Source organism: Patella vulgata, chromosome 9, assembly GCF_932274485.2.
Source record: "Patella vulgata chromosome 9, xgPatVulg1.2, whole genome shotgun sequence".
NCBI lineage: Eukaryota > Metazoa > Mollusca > Gastropoda > Patellidae > Patella > Patella vulgata.
In genome coordinates this window covers 35920739-35932356 of record NC_065887.2, presented here as the reverse complement: position 1 = coordinate 35932356, position 11618 = coordinate 35920739, and positions in this window count along the sequence as shown.

Genomic DNA, 11618 nt, shown 5'->3' with positions numbered 1-11618 from the left:
AACAGATTCAAAACACTTGTCGGCAAGAATTGAAGTAAGTGATAAATTATATAAAGTCATAATTAAACGGGTTTATTTTCTCCATACATTATAAATGTGTATCGATATAAAGGTCTTGAAATGATTGAGTTTAGTACTTTTTGTAGACATGTTCTGCTTTTATTTATTCATACAGTTTTGGACGACCGTGTAAAGTACCTTGCCAGTTTGTAGCTCAAACACGTTGAACAAGTGAAAACTCTGAATAAATCGGTTGTAGTTATGTTTTGTCATAATTATGTCTTGGCACCCATTATATGTCGAGTAAGCTCCGAATGTTTTATTTTATTATCGACCCCTTTCATTACACCCTTTGCCTTGATCAATGTGGGTCAATGTCATCGCGGTATTAGAAAAACTTCTGTCCTAACGTGCTCGATTGTAAAATCGGAATTCCTCTTTCCTTATTTAGAACTCGTGTTACTAAATATAGTAATTATAGATATTACATGTACGTGAATGTCACATGGATCTAACATATTATTGGCTACACAATAGACGCCAAGCTCGTATAACCACCTCACTATTTTGCATAAGAGAATATTACACCCATACAGAACCGTATTACCAACTAATGATTTATACAATCCGCTATCAGACCATCCTACTGAGTCCCGCCCATGCTAATCAAGGATAGATAAAACATCTGTAGTAAGTATACCAGGGTGGGTTTCGAAGAAAGCAGGGGACTATTAAAATGGGTTCGTCCGTCTGTCTGTCTGTCTGTCCACCCGTCTGTCTGTCCGTCACACTTTTTGGGACACAATAACTCTCCTTCTAATTGAACTAGAATGTTCAAACTTGGTGTAGGTGTTTATTAGGTCAATGCCGTGATGGAGTTCGAAGATGAGTATTTTCTGCTTAGGGTAAGCAGAGATAAGCAATTTGATTGATGGGACGAAAAGCCGAGGTCCCGTGTATAACATTGGCGTGCACGTAAAAGATCCCTTGGCAATTGGAATTCGATATAAGAGTAGGCCGTAGCGCCGCTGCCCGGGCAAAATTTCCCTCATAGCACACTGTATGGCGTATGCCCGTCTTCATTAGCCCAGGTTAGGAGCAGAACAGTAGGACGTTAAACCCCATTTCATTTCATTAGGTGAATGTCTTGACTGAGTTCAATGATTAACATTTCGAGCTAAAGCTAAGCAGAGGTAAGCAATTTCATTGGTCGATGCTTTAGGACAAAATAACTTTGATTCTATCTGATAGAGAGTGATGAAACTTAGTGTATAGTTTATAATCAGTTTGGTTGCTTGATACTTTTGAAATAAAATAAATGTGCGATTAATTAATATGTGTCATCTATTTATTTTGTAATTTGGGCGGGGGACATCAGCCTCACTGTTGGCTTGTTATCAACCTGTAACGGTAAATTTCTTTGATCTTTCCAGGATTTTCTAACTTCTAATGAATAACTTGCGACCTGAAAGTTAAATTTCGTGTGTTTCTCAAGCAGTTTATAAGTTTTCCTGTCATCTCGGGTTCTTTCCCTAGCATAACCCCCGACCCGTGCTTTATCCACGAGAACGCTGATCTAGATTTTCCAGCGTGGTTCTCCTTTGTCAGTGATGTAGGACGGCAAGGGACAATTTATGGTCGTTCGGATGGGATGAAAAACTGAGGGAAAACGCGGGAAATAAACCATTTGCTTGAAAACATGGAGAGAATACTCTTCGAAGCCTAGACTAAATAAATTAGTAATTGTTCTTCAGTAAGTATGTGTTATAGTTTATTGTAATTCTATCCAGTTATAAATACCTCTAAAGAATTAATATACAAGTACAATAACGTTTGTTAGAAGTGTGATAAGTCAATAAATTAAAAGAAAACGGGGAAACAGTTGTCAGTCCTGTTCGCAACAGTTGTAAGTCATACAGTAAATAGGTCGTAACGCTCGGACCTGTACATCAATGTGTGGCATTAGTTCTCATGCACTTTGCGACCTTTAAGGGAAAACACTATTTCAATTTATGATTTACCCCTAAAAATTGCAAGGAAACGTTTTATGCGTTTTGGGGTTTCTTTAGGTGTACTTTATAACATCCCAAAGGTTTACCAAATTTTGCGCACCGGAAAACGGTAAAAATTGGTAAAATCTAAGATGGCCGGCATCCGCCTAATCAATTTACAAGAAAATCTTAACGGCTGGATTAAGAAATTATTATGAAGATATAGAGATATGATACCAAAATCTCAAATGAGCCCATTAAAAGGAGTGTGACGTCATATAGCCATACAATGACATATAGTATAACAACCGACACATATACGTACTAAAAGCATTTAAAATTTTGGCTTTATTACCTATAAATGCTATTGAGCCTATCGGAACATGTCACTGAACAGAAGGGTCTTTAGAACATAAAAAATGGCACCTGACATTACAATGACGCAATATGAACTTGTTAATGGTGTACTATTACGCCATGCCATTCTGTGGTTACCATGCTATAGTATATACCGCCCTGGAAATATTATGATAGATTATGAACACATTATGATTACTCCCAATTATAAGACATAACGTAATAGACCGTCATAAACGGCACATTATTACAGGATCTATTTTAATAAGCTTTTGGAACGACGAGTTTTTGCCAATGCCATGGATCCTGGACGTCCTATCACAGACGCTGAACGCGTGAAGAAAAAAGATTTGGGAACAGAAGTTTTTTGAGACAGACTATATACAATGAAACATATTTGGCGCTCTGTTTGTCGGATCGAAATTGAGTATTTTTGCACGGGTATTAATTGCATTATGCAGAAGCAGTATCTGACAATCTGTATCCTCCTCAATCAATGTCATGAAATGCAACTCTACCGCTTCAGTAGCTTCCTTTATTATGTCGACATCTGCATCTGCAGATGCATGTACCACATTACAAGCCCCTTTTAACGTCAATTCATCACACAAGGCAGCAGTCACCTGCAGAAGTTCGGCTGATGTTATGCTTATTTTAGCAAAAGTTGCTCAGTTAAAGAAAAACAACTCCATGTAGAAAAAAATGGCAAATTATTTCTTACACATTTATTTGCTTGTTTTGCTTCCCTCATCTTCCAGGGTAGCACTTTATGGAGGTCGGGGTTTCCCCTCAAAACATGTATATTGTACATACCCTGAAAATGCTATAAGGGACCAAAACATTAGTTAATATACCTGGTGCAGAGTATTCGTATTTTATGCCTATTTCTATTTTGGGGTTTTCGGTCGCAGGTAGTAGGGTAGGGGTACACCTGAAAATGATGCAAGGGAGCATCATGTGGAAGATTGCCCCCGACAACCCATGGAAAGATGTCAGTTTCATCTGTTTCTCTTTAAAATTGACAACGTTATGCTTGTCTGGAGTTTTACCTTTTAATGGAATTTAACTGACAAAACTGAGTGTTTATCCTCAAAATTTGTGACTTTCCGGTACTCCCAATTTGATAAACGTTTAGGATGTCATTCAGTACAACCAACTCTACCAGAAACCATCAAAAACCTTTTTTTGCAATTTTTTTTAGCTGGTCCCCATTTTTCATAAATTGACAGATCTATTGTGTCCTGTCCACGGGGTTGTCTTATGTAATGGTTTATGTGCGGTGCGGTCCTCCTGCATTTACTACTATAGAAGTGTTTGGAGTATGGCGGGAATACCCAATTGAAATCTTTGATGGTAATACCCGATTAAAATATTTGATGGGAATACCCGATTACATTACAGACAGGTGACTGGAAGGACCTTGACGTATCAAATGATACGGTTCAGTTGAAAACATGTGTAAACAAAGAACTAGTCAAAAACATACGTTAACGTCTGCTAAACGGTGTTCTAAATTTCAAACAAAAAGTTCAAAGTTTAGACCAAAATATCACCGGATAAAAAAAATTTCATTGATTTTCAATCAATGCATGGTCATAATTTAGTAAACAAGCCAACAGCGAGGCTGATGTCCCCCGCCGAAATCCCAAAATAAATAGATGACACATATTAAACATACATTATGCAAGAGCTAAATCTGATTATTGCAAGTCTTTATTTAGGCTTTAGATGTCATAGAAATTATAAATTAGATCTTTATTTACACAACAAGCACAAAATCAACTCTGTAGACCCACGGATGGCTTGGATTCGGCTTGGATTTAAACAGGATTTCGTTGATTGATTAAATTTTTAAATGGCGTCGTAAGCGGAGATTAACCGTTACGTTGACGTCATTCTCCCGGAAATAATTTTAGATCGAGGCTAAATGATAGATTGTACGAAATGATAGATTGTGAGCGAGGTCGCATGTCAGTCAATTTGATTGAAAGTTCGATATACATGTATACGTCCTTGATATTATGTATAATTGTGGTTAAAATGAGAGTTTGGATGTCGGTATTATAGGCTATACTCTTTCGAAAAATTATAGAAATTGATAAACATCGCAGCTAACATCACCCCAGTTGAATTGCAGCTCCATTGGATCGGTAAATGATAAAGCGTACTAAGCGAGACCGTTGTTGAGCGAGGCCGCATGTCAGTCAATTTGATTGACAGTTCGATATACGGCCTTGATATTATGTTTAGTTGTGGTTAAAATGAGAGTTTGGATCTTCCTGCACCCGTTTTTATGTTTATATTTTGTATAAATTTTCTCAATTAAGTTCCATACTTGAATGTTAATATAAATTATGAATATTATCTTATATCTAATAGGCAAACTCATCGCCCTTTATCACAAAGAATCTAAACAGGCTCGCTGTATAGTAGTTGCAAAAATGAGATGTTGGATCTTCCACTAAATCGTTATTCGCCCCCCCCCCCTCTCTCTCTCTCTCTTTTATTTTATATATCTCAGAAATAGTGAATTTCATCGCACGGTACTACATATAGAACCCCCAATCGGCCTCGCAATGCAGTCAGCCTTTTTCTTTTGTTTAAAAGATTTGGGGTAATATTTTTTCAATTGATTTTGATAAAATAATCCTATTTATTTCGAACGTTTTACGTATATCAAGGACATTTTACTATATATCCCAGAAACACGGGAATACATAACCCAATATCGCGTATAGAGCCTAATCGGCCTCGCTATGCATGAAATATACAATCGGCCTCGCTCAGCAGTGGGACCTTTTCTCAATTTTGAAAGATTATAAAGTATTTCTATGAATTAATTTTCATAGAAAAATAATATTTGAATGATTGCATTATATAAATTAAGAATAGCATCTTATATATCACAGAAATAGCGGAATTCGTTGCACTATACCATATTATGAACTATACAATCGGCCACGCTTAGCAGTGGGACTTTTTCTTACGTTTAAAAGATTTGGGGGTATTTTTTTAATTGATTTTCATAAAATAATCATATTCCTTTCGAACGTTTTACGTATATTAAGGACATTATACTATATATCCCAGAAACACGGAAATTCATCACCCAATATCGCGTATAGAGCCTAATCGGCCTCGCTATGCATGAAATATACAATCGGCCTCGCTCAGCAGTGAGACTTTTTCTCAAGTTTTGAAAGATTATAAAGGATTTTTATGAATTAATTTTCATAGAAAAATAATATTTGAGTGATTGTATTATATATATTAAGAATAATATCATATATGTCACAGAAATAGCGGAATTCATCGCAATATACCACATGTAGTATACAATCAGCCTCGCTTAGCAGTCAGCCTTTTTCTTATGTTTAAAAGATTTGGGGGATATTTTTTTAATTGATTTTGATAAAATAATCATATTTCTTTTCAGTGTTTTAAGTATATTAAGGACATCATACTATATATCCCAGAAACACGGAAATTCATCACCCAATATCGCGTATCGAGCCTAATCGGCCTCGCTATGCATGAAATATACAATCGGCCTCGCTCAGCAGTGGGACCTTTTCTCAAGTTTTGAAAGATTATAAAGTATTTCTATGAATTAATTTTCATAGAAAAATAATATTTGAGTGATTGTATTATATAAATTAAGAATAATATCATATATATCACAGAAATAGCGGAATTCATCGCACTATACCACATGTAGTATACAATCGGCCTCGCTTAGCAGTGGGACATTTTCTTATGTTTAAAAGATTTGGGGGATATTTTTTCAATTGATTTTGATAAAATAATCATATTTCTTTTGAGCGTTTTAAGTATATTAAGGACATTATACTATATATCCCAGAAACACGGAAATGCATCATCCAATACCGCGTATAGAGTCTAATCGGCCTCGCTATGCATGAAATATACAATCGGCCTCGCTCAGCAGTGGGACCTTTTCTTAATTTTGAAAGATTATAAAGTATTTCTATGAATTAATTTTCATAGAAAAATAATATTTGAATGATTGCATTATATAAATTAAGAATAGCATCTTATATATCCCAGAAAAAGCGGAATTCGTTGCACTATACCATATTATGAACTATACAATCGGCCTCGCTTAGCAGTGGGACATTTTCTTATGTTTAAAAGATTTGGGGGATATTTTTTCAATTGATTTTCATAAAATTATCATATTTCTTTCGAACGTTTTACGTATATTAAGGACATTATACTATATATCCCAGAAACACGGGAATTCATCACCCAATATCGCGTATAGAGCCTAATCGGCCTCGCTATGCATGATGTATACAATCGGCCTCGCTCAGCAGTGGGACCTTTAGCATCTTATATCTCACAGAAATAGCGGAATTCGTTGCACTATACCATATGAAGTATACAATCGGCCTCGCTTAGCAGTGGGATTTTTTCTTAAGTTTAAAAGATTTGGGGGGTATTATTTTAATTGATTTTGATAAAATAATCATATTTCTTTTGAGCGTTTTAAGTATATTAAGGATATTATACTATATATCCCAGAAACATGGAAATGCATCATCCAATACCGCGTATATATAGAGCCTAATCGGCCTCGCTATGCTTGAAATATATAATCGACCTCGCTCAGCAGTGGGACCTTTCCTCAAGTTTTGAAAGATTATAAAGTATTTTTATGAATTAATTTTCATAGAAAAAAAATATTTGAGTGATTGTATTATATAAATTAAGAATAATATCATATATATCACAGAAATAGCGGAATTCATCGCACTATACCACATGTATACAATCGGCCTCGCTTAGCAGTGAGACATTTTCTTAATTTTGAAAGATTATAAAGTATTTCTATGAATTAATTTTCATCGAAATATAATATTTGGGTGATTGTATTATATAAACTAAGAATAGTATCTGATATATCGCAGAAATAGCGGAATACATCGCACTATCCCACATGAAGTATACATTCGACCTTGCTTAGCAGTCCGCTTTTTTCTTATGTTTAAAAGATTTGGGGATATTTTTTCGATTGATTTTCATGAAATAATCATAATTTTTTCGAGCGTTTTACGTATATTAAGGACATTATACTATATATCCCAGAAACACGGAAATGCATTAACCAATACCGCGTATAGAGTCTAATCGGCCTAGCTATATATATGCAGTATGCACACTTTGAACCCAATCAGCCGCGATTAGCAGTAGGACTTTTTCTTAAGTTTTGAAAGATTATAAAGTATTTCTATGAATTAATGTTCATAGAAAAATAATATTTGTGTGATTGTATTATATAAATAAAGAATAGCATCTTATATATCACAGAAATAGCGGAATTCATCGCACTATACCACATGAAGTATACAATCGGCCTCGCTTAGCAGCGGGAGTTTTTCTTAACTTTTAAAGATTATAAAGTATTTCTATGAATTAATTTTCATAGAAAAATAATACTTGAGTGATTGTATTATATAAATAAAGAGTAGTATATTTTATATCACAGAAATAGCGGAATTCATTGCATGCACTATACCATATGAAGTATACAATCGGCCTCGCTTAGCAGTGCGACTTTTTCTTATGTTTAAAAGAATTTGGAGGATATCTTTTAATTGATTTTGATAAAATAATCATATTTCTTTCGAACGTTTTACGTATATTAAGGACATTATACTATATATCCCAAAAACACGGAAATACATCACCCAATATCGCGTATCGAGCCTAATCGGCCTCGCTATGCATGAAGTATACAATCGGCCTCGCTTAGTAGCGAGACTTTTTCTTAATTTTGAAAGATTATAAAGTATTTCTATGAATTTATTTACATTGAAAAATAATATTTTGTAAATTAAATGATATTTCAGAAAGTGATTCACATATTTTTAGAATATTAGACAGTATATTCCAGAAATAGGGAAATTCATCGACTAGCCTACTTATTTATACTACTCCGAGTACACAGTAGAACAGGTCAGGGAGAGTACATTTTGTCGCTATTGAATTTTCGTACCGCTTGTACCTCCCGTGGTCGTAGAGACTTGAAATTTTCAGGATGTGTTAAGAGCGACTATTGATGATCACACACTAGGACCACGGAAACCACTAGGTGTGCGTAAGTGTAGTAGCACTTGAGATTTCTTTTATTATTAACAATAAATAGTCCTTTCTAAACTCGATCTTCAAATAAAATGGGAGGGACTTAAACAAGAAAGAGGCGGGGCTTACATCTGCCTCGCTCAGCATAATCGTAAAAATCGGTCTCGCTTAGTACTGTATAACACTTACCCATTGGTAAGGTTTTCGTCGTTTACTCGCGTCACTCGAGTCGACTCCATTGCCGAGTTTACCCGGGTGAAACATCCCGAACGGTCCGAGTAGTCACATGACATCAAAACAAAATGGCGAGACACCTTATTTTATTTTGTTTTATTTTTTTCGCAATGGCTGCCTCCATTCCGAATCTTTTTTTAATTCAAGAACTATTAGTTGCGCTTCCTTAGCTTTGTCAGCCGCAATGTAGTCTTCAATAGTATTCAACCAGGCCGTAGCAAAGCCCGTGTTTGTTATTATCTTCGGGTAAGTTGCATCGTCAATCGATAAGTTGAGTACATTACCATCTTTAGATTTGTATTCTATAGTTCCCATTGTCGGTTTTTGTAGATTCATTTTGAGATTGCAGCGGATCACAAACTACCACGGATCACAGAGTTACGACGTCAGTATGTGATCGAGAGACAGGCTTTTTTGCGTAAAGGACGCCATTATGTCACGTGACAAACCCTTTTACTCTCCGCTCAACGGGGAGTAAACGGGTTAGTCACGTGATGCGACTCGAGTCAGTCATGTGACCAACTCGATTCAAAACGCGAACGGTCTGGTGTCGACTCGGGTGAACAACGAAAACCTTACCATTGGATCACTGTTCGGGAGTTACGCAGGCCTACCAGTTACAGTACAAGAGTACACGCAGGCTAACAAGAAGTCGGCTATAATTATACCTCATTGATTTGGTCCATTCCTTTCAAACTTTCGCTTCTTATCTATATATTAAAAGTCTTATTTTTATTTGTAGTAAAAATAAAATTAATGTGATACGAATTGAATTGCAACCCCGTCCCAAACCACAGCCATTGAAAACGTTAATTGATAATCGAGATTATGTAGGTGGAGTTAACGCCTGTCAATCAAACGATCGTCCATTCTCGGAGACGGTGAAGAGACAGTTGACTCCCATTTCTAGTCAAAAATTACAATTGTGATAACTTTGTTCAGAATAAAGTAATTTGACTGAAATTTTCAATATATTCTTCTTTCATCATCTATTTTTGAACTGTTATAGCAAGAATGGCCAACTCTCTATTAAAATCTCCCATAATGTATCTTTAATTAATCGAACATTTATTTTTTTCAAAAGTTTCGAGCAATCAAACTACACACTAAGTTTCATCACTCTCTATCAGATAGAATCAAGATTATCTTGTTCCAAAGCATCGACCAATGAAATGGATTAGCTCTGCTTAGCTTTAGCTTGAAATGTTAATCATTGAAATCAGCCAAGACATTCACCTAATGAACATCAACATCAGGTTTAAACATTCTACCTCAATTAAAGCAGAGTTTTTATGTTCCAAAGTCTTGATCAACCAAATTGCTTATCGTTCCTTAGCCAAGGCAGAAAATTCGCACAATCGAACTTAGTCAAGGTAATGATATAATGGATCTATATTCAGAGTTTCATCGCTCTCACTTCATTATAACCAAAGTTATCGTGCCCCTAAATCATCAACCAATCAGATTGCTTATCTCTGCCTACCGTAAGCAGACAATGTTCATAATCGAACTCCATCAAGAGATTTACCTAATAAATGCCTACACCAAGTTTGAACATTCTAGCTCAATAAGAAGGAGAGTTATTGTGTTCCAAAATCTTGGCCAATCAAATTGCTTATCGCTATGCTTACCCTGGGCAGAACATGCTCATTATCGAACGTAGTCAAGGTATTGATGCAATGAAACTATATACACCAAGTTTCATCACTCTCACTTAATAATTAGAACTAAACTTATCGTGTCCCAAAGCATCAACAAATCAAATTGCTTATCTCCGCTTACCGTAAGCGGAAAATGCTCGTTCAAGGTATTGACCTAATAAACACCTACACCAAGTTTGAACATTCTAGCTCAATTAGAAAAAGTTATTGTATCCCAAAAAGTGTGACGGACAGACAGACATACAGACGGACTAACCTATTTTAATAGTCCCCTGCTTTCTTCGAAATGCGGGGGGGGGGGCAAATATTAACAATCCATCGAAACGCAAACTTTGGGGAGAGAAAAAGAAATGGGGTTTAACGTTCACTCGGCACAAACTAGGTAATTTCGTGACTAACATGTGGTTCAGTTTTATTTCAATAATTTGCTTACGCGTAGAGGTCTTTAGCAGTGGGAGAAAAGCGGAGGACCCGGAGAATAACCACGAGATAGAACGCAAACTTGGTATATAACTCCACTATACACAGCAGTTTAACCTACAACATCCCAGAAATCTCAAAGTTCAATTTAAAATTTAAAAAGATAGACCGACGGGCAGAGATAAACCCTGTAGTTATACCGGTTTCATCGGTAAGAAACGTTTTACATAACATGCCCGGATGACAGCCTAAAATAAAAGGACCGCCCACTTTCGATTAGCTAAGGCTCTCCTAACAAAACAATACAATCTACTGTATATGACTCAACTGTATATTACACAATTATAAATAAATACATACATAGCCTACCTGTACACGTATAATAACGTCTGTTTGCAGTGTAAAATCACAGTTACCGTGGTAAGCGATAAACATATTTCGTGGAGCAGTAATACTCGAATGAAGGATGTTCTGGGAAAACCCAGTAGTCAGAGCTCTAGTCTTGTGCGATAGCTACGCTGACATTTACACGCATACTTTGAGTCACATGTATTGATTGTGTGGGCTCAAGTTGTTATGCACATGTCGACCTTAACGGGGAAAACCTATTTTCTAGATCTTCTAGTGCGGTCATATCAACCCATAGAGAATGAATTATATTTCCCTAGTCGTCAATTTAAAACTACGTGTAAAATTAAAGAAATGCAATACGTCTTGATTTCTGTATTAATCATATTTCATTTTCTTACAGTTTGCTGTTACCGTGAATGGTCTCCCAGAAAACGTCACTGGTATCGTTGGGTTCAAATGTATGAAGTATTTAAGTCGCAGTTAACAAGCAGGGCATGAC